This window comes from Notechis scutatus, chromosome 8, assembly GCF_049901735.1.
Source record: "Notechis scutatus isolate UNSWTSFEM ecotype Mainland chromosome 8, rNotScu1.2, whole genome shotgun sequence".
NCBI classification, from domain to species: domain Eukaryota; kingdom Metazoa; phylum Chordata; class Lepidosauria; order Squamata; family Elapidae; genus Notechis; species Notechis scutatus.
In genome coordinates this window covers 13,140,570-13,153,476 of record NC_142016.1, presented here as the reverse complement: position 1 = coordinate 13,153,476, position 12,907 = coordinate 13,140,570, and the positions used below count along the sequence as shown (strand labels likewise).

Here is a 12,907-nt window from a genome sequence, read left to right as displayed (position 1 = left end):
TCTTAAGTTTTGATCCAATCTTAGCCCAAACGCTCAGAACTTCTGAAATGACCATTGTGAGGTCAAAACATGCCCCTTCCTTTCAAGTACAGGTAGCCCTCAATTTGCAAAGACATTTGAGCCCATATTCCTGTCACTAAGCAAGACAGTTGTGAATTTTGAACAGAAACATCAAATGAGTTTTACCGCATTTTATGACCCTTCTTGTTACAGTCGTTAAGTGAATCACTGCAGTTGTTAAGTTAGTAACACAGTTGTTTAATGAATCTGGGTTTCCTCATTGTGTTTGCTTGTCAGAAGCTCACAAAAAGTGATCACATGACCTTGGGATACTGCAACCGTCATAAATATGAGTCAGTTGCTAAGCATCTGAACTTTGATCACATGACCATGGGGATGCTGCAATGGTCATGGGTAGTGGTGGGATTAAAAAAAAATTACTATCAGTTCTGTGGGCGTGGCTTGGTGGGCGTGGAAGGGGAAGGATACTGCAAAATCCCCATTCCCACCCTACCCCCACTAACCTGCTTTCCAGCCCCATTCTCCTGTGCAAGGCAACAAAAGAAGACCCAGCCAATCAGCTGAGACTCAGGAGGCGGAGAAGAGATGGTGGCGGGGCCAGTCAGAGGCGGTATTTGCCGGTTCTCCGAACTACTCAGAATGTCTGCTACCGGTTCTCCAGAACTGGCCAGATCCTGCTAAATACCACCTGTGGTCATAAGTCACATTTTACAGTGCCATTATAACTTCAAACAGTCACTAAATGAACTGTTGTAAGTCAAGGACTGCCTATATAAGTAACCAATGACATTTAGCTACTATTGGAGGGGTGTCAAACACAAGGCTTGCGTGCCGGATATGGCCCGCGATGTGGTCGGATCCAGCCTGCGGGGCCATCCTGAAAAATGTGAGGGGCCGGCCCACATCTACCCAGTGCGAAGAGGAAACATGCCAGCAGTTTGGGGAGTGGCCACGCCCACCCATCTGGCCATGCCCAGTGAGTGGCATCAATCTGACCACACCCATCCTGTTGGCCACACCCACCTGGTCAGCAACGCCCGCCCACCGCCCACCCCGAAGTCAGCCATAGCCCTCAATGAAATTGAGTTTGACACCTCTGCACTATTGGATCTGGTGCTAAAAGCACACCCACATTGAGAGGAGGGGAAGTAATGCCATATGTGGCAGGCTGTTATCAGGGAGGTGATGTCACGACACCCATAACAATCCTCAGTTTGTACCAGACATCTAAACATTTCTCCCTTATACACTTTTGACAAGATGAGCCTCATACAAAATTAATCAACTCCCTAAAGACATAAGAATCTGGACCCATCCATAAAGACAACAGAGGTTAACCAATGATGAAATGGCCTGTCTTCTGTCATTCTTCCAGTTCAAAATATTATACAGTATATTAATGGTATTTAACTTCATTTTATGATTGCCTTAAAATAAAATTGCTACCATGAGCCAACTTGGAAGGACTCCTTGTTCAAAATCGGAGTGGCAATAAATAAACTAGGTAAATCAATGTTCCCAAACTCATAGGTTTCCAAGACATTTAATCCCGGATGAGCACAATGTCCTGGTCTATGTTGGCAAAACAGGAAAAAAATGGGAAATATTCACTTCTCCCATTCGTGCCTGCTGAGTTTCTCAGTAAGGCAATAATAACTTCAGCCCAAAGAAAAGAGACATTTCTATTTTATTTACCAAGCTTTCATAGACATGTTAAAACAGGTTCTCTGTCTAACTCATTAAAAAAAAACACAAAGTTATTTCCTTTTAAAGGTTAACTGAAATATTTAAAGAAAACAACAACACAGGGTATCAAACTAGACCAAGTGTCTTCCAACTTGGCAAGTTTAAGACTTGTGGACTTCAATTCCCAGAATTCCTGAACTAACATGACAGGAGGAGGAATTCTGGGAGTTGAAGTCCATAAGTCTTAAAGCTGTCAAGTTTGAAGACCCCTGAACTAGACCATGAAAGATATGCCTTAGCACTAGTCTTTTGTAATTATTTCCAACCAGAAATAATAATGCAAATAGATAGCGAGAATGGCTCCCTAACAATGGCGCTCAGGCTGAGAATATAATTTTCTCCCATTTGATTAATTTTTATCCCAAGCTCCTCCAATCTACAGCCAAGCTCCAATTGTATGACATGTTACAATTAAGGCTAAAAATGAACACAGGTATTTCAAGTTTGCAATTTTGCACTAGCCCAGGGGGTGTCAAACTCAAGGTCCGGGCACTGGATCTGGCCAGTGGGGTGCTTAGATCTGGCCCACGGGGCCACCCTGGAAACAGCAAAGGACCAGCCCACGGTGCTTCTGCTGGCAAAAACAACCCTCCCGAACTCTGTTTTCGGCAGCCATGGCCTCCTGCAACCCTCTGCCAGTAAAAACGGAGCTCGGGAGTCCGTTTTCGTTGGCAGAAGCACCACGGGCCACCACAGGCACCCCCAACACGAGTGACGTCAAGCTGGCCATGGCCACCCTAGCCATGCCCACGCCCACCCCAGTCCCCCAAGGTCAAACACAACCCTGATGCAGCCCTCAATTAAATCAAGTTTGACAACCCTGCACTAGCCACATCCAATTTCAGCAGCAAATAAGGATCACAGCATAGGCTTAACCAAAAAGATAAGAGAGGGGATCAGAAGAATAACAGTTTTTTTCTATCTTCAGAATTATCATTATCACCTTTTGCTGGGTTTATACAGCAACCTTAACCTATTCAGTTAACATTGTCATTTGGGCAACATGCTAAGTGCACTTAATTTTTTGTGTGTGGATCCACCATTTGACTGGGATATGATTCAATGTTTTATGTGGATCCAGAAAATGGGTAAAGTTTTCTGAGCTTAAAAGCTAAGAAGGATTAGGTTTGATTAATACTTTGGATTGTTTAAAAAAAATCCCTGAAGAAGAAAAATGTCAAATCACTTTTTAAGTTTTGCCATATAAACTGAAACTACAGGAAGTGCCCATGAAACCACCAACCTTGATCCAAAGGAGATTTTATGTAAAGATTAACAATGAATATAAGCTACGCTGTGAAGTCAGACATAATATCCCAGAAGCAGGAAGGAATAACAAGCTACTTTCATACAACTGCCAAGAAAACTAGGTGGACACGCCCATGAAGCCATCAGGAGTTGGGCTTCAGCCAAAAGAGTCTTGACTGGACTACAGTTTTAGCTAAAGGTGTTGTAAAGCCAGTCCATGTTTGGATAGGAGCAGGGATGGCTGATTCACTGAATTCTTTCCATGACTTACTACAATTTTTCTTACCCTCAAACTGCTGGCCACTTGGGAGGGTACCATGCCCAGCACAGCCAGCAAGGCAAATAAATCGGCAACCGGACGAGGCAGTAGCACAATTTATTAGCACAAAGGTTCGTAATTTGATTTGCTCTTGTCTGCACCAATTCCCTATTCTATATTTTATTTACGAAGTGTATTGCAGTGCCACTTGGATCTCAGGTGACAGTGTGTCTCTCTGTGCATGAGGGTTTTTTACCAACATTGGCAAACCAGTCAAGATGTTAAGATTTCTTTCATAGCTAGTTTCCATTGTTTGACCATCCTGCCTTGCCTTCTCTTGAGAACTTGATCACACCTCAGTTTTAATTATGCAACTGCAAATTCTATTTTGTAATCTGCATACCACTGACACGACGATAAAAGGACTACAGCATTTGCAAAAGTGCACAAGAAAAGTCAGGCAACACCATCATACCCACTGAAGTGCATGAATAAACCAATGAAGGTCCATAGAGGCCACTGGCTTTAGCAAGGTCTGTAACTGTATAGCCCAAACTATCAACAACGCGACTGCCTCAAAAAGTCCTTTTTAAAACACTTTTAATGGCAGGATTGCAATTAGCCTTAAACAGCTTGAGGCCATTTTCCCACAAGCTCCATTACAAAATTACATCAGGGGAATTGTGGGAAATTAGTATGATCATTCCAATCTTTCCTACTCAAGGCAGTGAGTGAACGTTATCCAGATGTAAGTTGGCAATAAACAGACCTATTATAAATAAACCTGTTCGTTTACTTGCTTGCATTTTTATAACTGGAGCTAAGTGGTGTATGCAATATATTGCTTCCTCTTAGTTTTCCAACAGAGCCAGTTCGGTATAGTAGTTAAGGCACCAGGCTAAAAAATGGAAGACTGCAAGCTCTAATAATGCTATTTGTCTCTTAGCGCTAGGAAAAAGGCAATGGCAAAACCAAAAATCTTGCCAAGAAAATTGCAGGGATTTGCCCAGTTATTGGAAGGCACAACATAAAAAGCCTTGTGAGATAGGGTGACCAGAGAGAGCAGAAGAGAGATCCAAAGTTACCCAGTGAGTTTCTATGGTTAAGCATAAGCTAGAATATGGATCTGCTTGCTCCTAGTCCAATGCCTTAACCAATTTTAACCAAAACTATACTGAGTCTCTTTCCTTTTCATCATCAATCCTTAAAGAAGAATGAAGACAGATCAGGGAAGAACTGAACTCAGAAAGGAAGCCTTTAGGAAGGAATTTCAGGGAGGAGTCAAATGGTGCCAGATATGCTCATATATATGTACTTCAAAATAGCACTTTATATTTAAATTCATTCCTGATTTCTCTTATTTATATTTGCACTTCTACGCTGACATCACAAGAAGAGCTGCATTTTATAGTCTAATTCCTACACTTCCTTTCCAGCACCCAGTTCTGCATAGCCCCAACAACATCTTAAACACACATGAAAACTGCACAATTCACAATACTTACGCGTTTGGTCTCACTGTGTATTATATCCCTGCATAATGGATCGACCAGTGCTTCGCTTTTATGCATCATTACATTATAATAACATTATTTTGCCTAATAAAACCTAAGCACACCAAGCCAGGAGGCATATCTTAGCAGAGGGTCATACCCTGTGCATCAGTAATGGAATATTTATACACTAACCAAAGCCCCTCCATTTTTGTGACTGTTGAATTCCCTCCAAAGCCACCAAAATCCATGGTAAAAATGGCAGCACAATATTTTGGCTTTTTGGGAGAGAGGTCAAGGCAAGGAGACCCAGGTTCAATTTCACCCTTAGCTACAGAAACTCTCTAACTCAGTGGTCCCCAACCTTTTTTATGCCGTGGCCCGGTACCGGCATCAGCTGGGCGCCCCATCTTGTTATGCAGCCTGGTACCGGCATCAGCTGGAGCGGGGAAATGGCTTTCTACCGGAAAGCCATCTTGCCATTTTTTGATGAAAAAGTGCTTCCGGTGAGCTTTCTACCCAGAAAAGCTCACTGGAAGCACTTTTTCATCAAAACAAGATGGCGGCGCCCAGCAAACTATGAACATAAACAGCCACCCAGAGCCACTGAGAGTCGTTGGGCGACCATATACATTTCAATCAATCAATCAATCAATATGAACAATGCATTTCTGATACAGTCATTCTTAAGAATCTTTTAGGAAACAGGTGACAAGAACTCGCTGGCTTAGATTCTAGGGGGGGAAATCTCTTATATTTAACAATATTTGTTTTTAATGCTGGCCAGGTTCACTATCTTACCCAATTTAAGCAGAAAATTCTTAAAGTGAATATAAAGAAAAAACCAGAGTCTTTCCTTTTCAGTTTAATGGATAAAGAACTTGAAATTTTTTTGGAACATTGAGTGTGTGTGGGGGGGGGTATGTGTGTGTTGACAGCAGCAAAAATATTTTATGAACAAACAATGGAAGGATACTTTGATTCCCACAATGGATGAATGGCTGCAAAAGTTGATGGAGTTGTTAGCAAAGATGGCTACACTGACTGCTTTGATTAAAAGAAAAGAATACAGTTAAATTGGTTGGAAATCGGTTTTGGACTTTGTGATTGAAGTGGAAAAAAACTAAACTTTGATTTTGGGTTTAGCTGATTAGACAGGTTTGTTGTTATAGAAATGGCTAGTGTATATTATCACATAAAAATAAAAAGTTGAGGTTTTATGTTACTACCTTATTCTATTCCATCACTTGGAAGTCAATGCTTTTCTTTTTCCCTTTCATCCTATATTTTTCTCTCTTCCCCTTTTCCTCCCTTATTTTTCTGATATCTTCATTTTTATTTTTATTTCTGCATTTTATATTTTGATAATGAAATGTTTGAAAACCAATCTAAGCAAGAGAAGGCAACCAAACTTTCCAGAGATTTAAATTTTCAGCTCCCATCCATCCTAGCCAATAGGACATGGAGTTGTATGATCCAAAATATCTGGAAAGTACCAAGGACCTAGCCATAAATTAGCATAAACAACCATGGAGACTCATTCATTGAGCCACATTTTTTTAAAAAAAATTCCTAGCTTTGCTATCTATGTGAACACAGCTTATCCCTGATTTAAGGCATTTCACAAATTCTGGTACACAATCTGGCTGACATCACTAGAAAATGAGAGGGGTAGAGAGAGGGAGAGAGAGATTTGTTTTCATCCACAGCTCACACCAGCTAGCTAGACCAACAGTCCTTAGTAAACAGAGACATCAATTCAAGGATCATTGTGTCAATAAAGTTTTACCAGGGTCACAGGGCCAAGCTTTAGTTAGACCTCCCAACTACACTGAAGTCAACATAAAATTCATACCTGCAGAAAACCTAAACCAAAATAGGCAACTTTTGGGGACCAGAGATGAATTTGGAATTTTCAAAGTGTGCAATGGATGCATTCACAAAATTGTTGTTACAGCTATCCATTTCCTTTCATCTTACTGCAACCCCTTATTCGTGCCATAAAACCCAACTTAACATACAAACATCATATTACTTAGGGAGGCCTCTTGTCATAAATGACATGGGGTCTTTCAGCAGCTTTTCAAAATACAGCAACAGGTTTTGGGGAAGTGAAATATTTCTTTTTCTGGATGACCATTTGTTCTGTAGGTGCATAGGGTGATTTCCAACACTGGGCAAACGCTAATCTGGCTGCAGTTAGGATATGAATTGTTAATATGTGATTGTGCAGAAATGGATAAATTAACTATAGCACTTAAAAACAAAGAGTCTTCAACATTTTACGATAATTGGAACTCTTGGTATAATTGGTTAGTCCAGAGATAAACTGCTTAATGGACAATGGGTAATTTAAGCATAGATATCGATAAGATGTGTGTATTCAAATTAAGGTAGGAGAATTGGATCTTGCAGACTGTCAAAAAGGATATTGTCTGTTTTTAAACGCATCTTTTTTTTCTTTTTTTCTCTTTCTCTTCCTTTGTTTCTTTCTTTCTTTTACATCTCTTCTTCTCTTTTCTTTCCAGTTTGTAAGACCGAGTGTTCTTTTTTTGTTTTTTTCCCTTTTGTGTATGTAATGTCGATATGTTTTTAATTGTAAATTTAATAAAATTTATTTATAAAAAAAAGAAATATTTCTTTTTCTGCTTAAGTCCGCTGCTTAAAGCATTTGTGACATCATTACCAACTAGCCCCAAACAACAGTACTAAGCAGCCACCCTTATCAGAAGGAACTCTCTAATCAGTGACTATGACTAATGGCTAAAAATAAACATTAGAAAAGCAAGTTCTTCACACTATGTGGCTGCTACAATCCCAGAATATATTTATTCCCCCACTTTTTTTTCTTTTTTCTTTGCATCAGAAAGGGGAATTGGTCTTACAGACTGTTATCACATTCAACACAGATCTGCAGCTATCAGGGGTCACAATTTGTCTAAGTCAAGTGCCACCAATTTCAATTGGAGAGTTATACCTATGCTCTCTTTCACACTAAAATCAACAGGATGTTACAAGAGTTAATAGTTACCATTCTGTATATACTTATCTAAGGTAAATATTATTCAAGTGCGTATATATTTTCAATACACTTATGCAACTTTCAGTATTTTTAATGTTAACTTTTACAACAATAAATTATATTTTTTTCTAATTTGGGGGTGGGGTCTATATATCCCACAGATTTGCTTACTAAGCATTCATTATGTGCTGCAGATCTAAAAGAAAATCCTTCCTCTTACAAATACAAACTTTATGTCTATGTACATTGAACTGCATTGCATTGCCAAATTTCTAATATTCAAACTTGTTCTTGTCTGGCTTTTACATCAATTTCACTTATTTATTTCTCATTTATTTAACAACAGTTCACCGTTACAGATATCTATTGAAACTTTCATGTAACCTATCTTTCTTTCCTGCGCATTAAAAAAAGAATTAGCATAAGTTTATGCCACAATATGTTAATTAGCTTTGGTTATGCCACAGACTTTGCTTAGCTATCCCACTAGAACTTCACTTAAATAACTTATCATAGTTCAAATGAATACAAAGACCAGAACCTAACAAGAGCTATGTATGACAAACATACAATTCTGTTTACCTCAATAAATACCCTTTGCTTTTATCAATTAAAGTACAGATTTTCCCCCCTTCCATTCAATCATTTCTGATTCTCAGAGACTGGACAAGTCCCTAGTTTTTTTGGCAAGGCTTTTCAAAAGGGGTTTGCCAATGCCTCCTTTGTAGCACTGAGAGAAAGTGGCTGGCCTAAGATCACCCAACTGGCTTTATGCCTTAGGCAGGACTAGAACCCACAGTCTCCTGGTTTCAAGACTGATGCCTTAACCATACCACCAAACTGGCTTTCCATAGATTTGAATTTATCTATTATTTATCTAGCTTAAATGGAAAATCTGAGTAATCAAAAGCTACTAATCTGAACCTATGAAAAGATATAATCACAACACACAGTCCTGCTAGATTCCCTGTGACAATCCACATTTCTTCTCTACTATTCCTCTATTGTCTATCTTTCTTAGTTTAGTTTACTTTGTCATTGCACCTCGTACAATGAAATTAAATACCATCTTCAGTGTACATTATGATTATGAAAATAAACACAAACACACATCCTTCACATTTTATACATTGAATTGAAAATCCCTGATACTACATTAATATTGCACTATTCAGTAGAATTCAATGGTGTTACTGCCCTGGGATAGAAGCTGTTTTTCAGCCTCTTATACAACTTATAACGAATTTTCCAAAATAGGCAACCTTAAAAAAACTCAGTATCTTATCAATATGGGAGGATTACAGCTACAATTTAAGATACACAGAGGACACCAAGTTAGAGAAATCTATCTAATCTACAGAAAGCTACACTTACTCCTACCTAATCACCGTAATTATTTTCATTCTTGATTTTCAGCACACAGGCAACAGTAGGTGTCATTCATTTGACCAAGTTAACATTAGCATGTTCTTAATTTTTTTCAAAACCCACTACTGTACTTCTTTTTCCACAAAATGATCAAGGTTAAAACAATGATTAGCTCACCTCTGGGTCTCCCCTCCCATATTTTGGCAAGGTATGGAAATCACTGAAGGATTGGGGATGGGGAAGATTTAATGGCAGACTATCCTGAAATGAAGTTTTCATCCATCCCAACAGTTCAGGCATTTCCCCCTGCAGCACAAGGAGACAGGAACCACAAGGGAGTCTAATCCTGTGCTGCGGTGAACCGCAATCCTTGTATTCACCACCTTAGCTATTCACAAGGGAAGAAAAATGAGCAGGAATATAGCAATAAAGGTAAGAGGGAAAGTGGGAGGACCTAATAATAGTAAAGGTATGGGTTCAAAGGTTGTAATGACAAACCTTACAAGAATTTTAAAAAGTAATAACAGATGCCCCTAGAAATTCCACTTTAAAGCATCCTAAGGGATCAATTTTTAGAAATGTAGAATTTTTGTCTAGTTTAATACATAATAGATCACTTAGTACAGTAGTTTTCAATGACATAGCACACAGGCATGCCATGGGCTTATTTCCAGCATGCCCCAAAAATTTTATCTTAGACTATTCCTTTCAATAACTTTTTAACATACAGTATTATCAGTATATTCAATACAGTGCAGATATTTGAAAACCAATGTGTAACTTCCCTTCAAGCCATGTCTTACACAATTTAAAAATACCTTTATAGTAATAATTTCCTGGTGTGGCACCCAACAACTGCTATATTCAATGTTGTGCTCCTTACACAAAAAGGTGGTTGACTCAGAAGGGAAAAAGAGAAACTTAATCTTTAGATATACATGCCTAGAAGGCATGAGCAAGACAATACAGAGATGGCTGGATTAGGCCATCAGCCTTTGAAGTGTAACATTTTGGTTCCTCCTGGCAGTCCAGATGTGGTGGGGACCAGTAGGTATGTTAACATGCACTCTTGAGAAAGGAGTGTGCAAATAGCATGTGGACTCTGGGACTCCCATGCCACTGGTGGCATAACCCTCCCCTATCTATGCAGATCCCTCTTTGCAAACCATTCAAAGGGGTGACCATCACTCCATCTTGTGGCAGTGAATCCCAAAGAACAACTGTGAGGTCAAAGGAGAAATCGCCTCCAGCGGTCTCTCCCCCCCCCCTCCCCCATTATACAGATACCACTTGTCCCCACGCCTTGAACTACATTTCCCACACTCCACTTTCTGGATGCCTTGGACTACATTACCCTCCTTCCCAATACATATACATCCTGCACACACACACACACACACACACACACACACACCACTTTCTGGGTGCTTTGCGCTACAATTCACACACACACCCATACACATACCACTTTCTGGATCAGTTGGACTACATTTCCCACATGGACTACAAAACCCACACAAACATACACACACAGAGACACCCCGCGCTTTCTCGATGCCTCGCACTACAGAGCCCATCAGGCACACAGCCAAGAACCGGCGCCCTTCAACAACTGCTGATAAAAGTCCCAGGGGACCAAAGTGGGGGATGAGATAGACAGAAGGTGGAAAAACTTCCAAAAGAATGGAATGAGGAAGGGGCGATCGGAGGAATTCAAGGAAGGCTGGAGAACTGGCAGAAAGAAGGCAGCCGGAGGAGGAGGAGGAGGGGGCCGCTGAAAGGGAAGCCAGGGCAGGGGGGACCCTCGCCCGGTTCAAGATGGGCTGAAGTGGAGGGGGCGCCGCAAGACCCCTCCCCTCTTGGGAGGGGCGAGTTTGGAGTCGGTCCGGACCGAACTTGTTCACGCACCTGAGAAGGCGGAGAGCAGCCGGCTCACCTGGGCTACTCCCGGCGGACGGACGGCTCGGCCTCGCCTCCTGCCGTCTGCGGAGCCTCCCGAGACCGCCGCTGCCGCGCGCACTCCCTCGGAGGCTCAAGGTCCTCGCCGCCGGAAGCCCCGGCTCCAGCGAGAGAGCGAGAGAGGAGCGAGGGGGGAGAGAAAGAGAACGAGGAGGCCGGCCGGCGCACGGCATGGCGGGACTTGTAGTCCGGCGGGAAGGGGCTGGGGAGGCCACGCCCTTACCCGGGGGCGCAGGCAGGTGAGGTCCGGCGAGGTGAAGCGGCTTGTGGCAGAAAGGCGCGTGGCTGGCTTGGCTGCGGATTAAAAACGCCTTTTTCTTTTAGCTGTATTTATTTCCTCAGCAGAACCGAGGAGGGGTGGGGGCGATGGGGGCGGGAAACAATGAAACGGCCACAGACACACACAAAAAGGACAAATAAAGCCATGCAATCCTAGGCACCCGCGGGTGCAGGCAGGTATGGCGAATGAATCAAGCAATACGGGCTGTTTGTACAAAGAGGACCCGGTCATCTCACACTGAGGCACTGAAGCGCAACATGTGGTTTTGTGGGACTATAATTTAGTATGATGACCGTATTATTATTTTCCTGAGGAAAGTTGTCGCCGAGATAAAAGGTATCGCTGTCCTCTTAGCAAAGCGGCCGCTTGATTCTTGGCTGTTTGCTGCTGAGAAGGACAGAGAACGTGTCTGTGGAGAGCCTCAATAATTCAGGTCATGGTTGTCCCAAAGGTGCTTTTTTTCCCCCCTTCAAGAGACAACTGTACTTTCTTTGTTTTTCCTTGAAGACGTTTCCGTTTCTCATCCAAGAAGTTCTGAACTGAAGAAGCTTTTTCGATTGGAAGTGAAACGTCTTCAAGGAAAAACAAAGTCCAGTTGCCTCTTGAAGAAGAAGAAAAAAGCATTTTTGGAAGGAGGACGTGGTTCCTGCCCCTCCCACTAAGACACTTAATATTTTTATTGCTACTGTACTGTTACTTAAGTCAGGATAGTTATTATCTCCTTCCTCAGAGGAGTTGCACTTTGATACCTATAATCCTCAATTGCTGAATAAAGTGAATGGACAAGCCTGCAAAGGTTTATTTCTCAGTCCGTGTGGGTGGGTGGTAACACACTCACACCAATGCATTGCACTTCAACAACAACTGATAGTGAAGGACTAGATGACTTCTGAGATCCCTTCCAACTCTGCCATTCGATGATTGGTAAGGGTCTGCTGCTTGAGCAGGGAGTTGGACTAGATGACCTCCAAGGTCCCTTCTAACTTTGTCATTCTATGATTTCTGTAAGGTTCAATCTCTTCTTAAAACCACAAGTCTTTTCCAGTTCTAAACAGCTTGGGGGATTAATTAGTGCAGTGGTTGTAAAAGGAAAAAAACCATGTAGGAAATATTACTTTAATCTACTGCACTCTGAGTGAAGACATTTTTACTGAGTTATACAGTACAGAGCAAAGACTTCAACCAGCAAGTCAATTTTTTCTCCGTTTTGTTTTATATTCCCTCCTGGGTGGATTTTGGCTATTAGGCTATTAAAATGCCATACTTCATAGAGAGATTGAGGAATAAGTGCGCTATTAGTTACAATTGTAGATATATTTGCCCAGGAGATCATTGTAGAACAGAAAGGGGAATGGAGAAAACATATGTGCTATTTAGCTTAGGGCTTTTAAATTATTTATAATAATATAAGAAAAAGAAAGATTGGGTGCAACAAACCATAGACAAACACACACATTCATACGGAGACACAAATAGAGAATAATAAAAAAGAAATATATTGCATCTTATAC

The 12,907-nt window shown here is 41.2% G+C and overlaps 1 protein-coding gene across 4 annotated transcripts in view; it reads right to left on the bottom strand.

Annotated features, from left to right (window-relative positions):
* Positions 1-11,239, bottom strand: part of PHACTR4 (phosphatase and actin regulator 4) — an 81,446-nt gene extending 70,207 nt beyond the window's left edge. For 2 of the 4 annotated variants that reach the window (XM_026676102.2, XM_087970704.1), the window contains exon 1: positions 11,094-11,218. The gene's annotated coding sequence lies outside the window, so the exon portion shown is untranslated. Of the gene's footprint in view, positions 1-11,065 lie in introns of all 4 variants that reach the window. The other 2 variants (XM_026676101.2, XM_087970703.1) reach the window with 2 other exon arrangements.
* Positions 11,240-12,907: the final 1,668 nt, after the last annotated feature.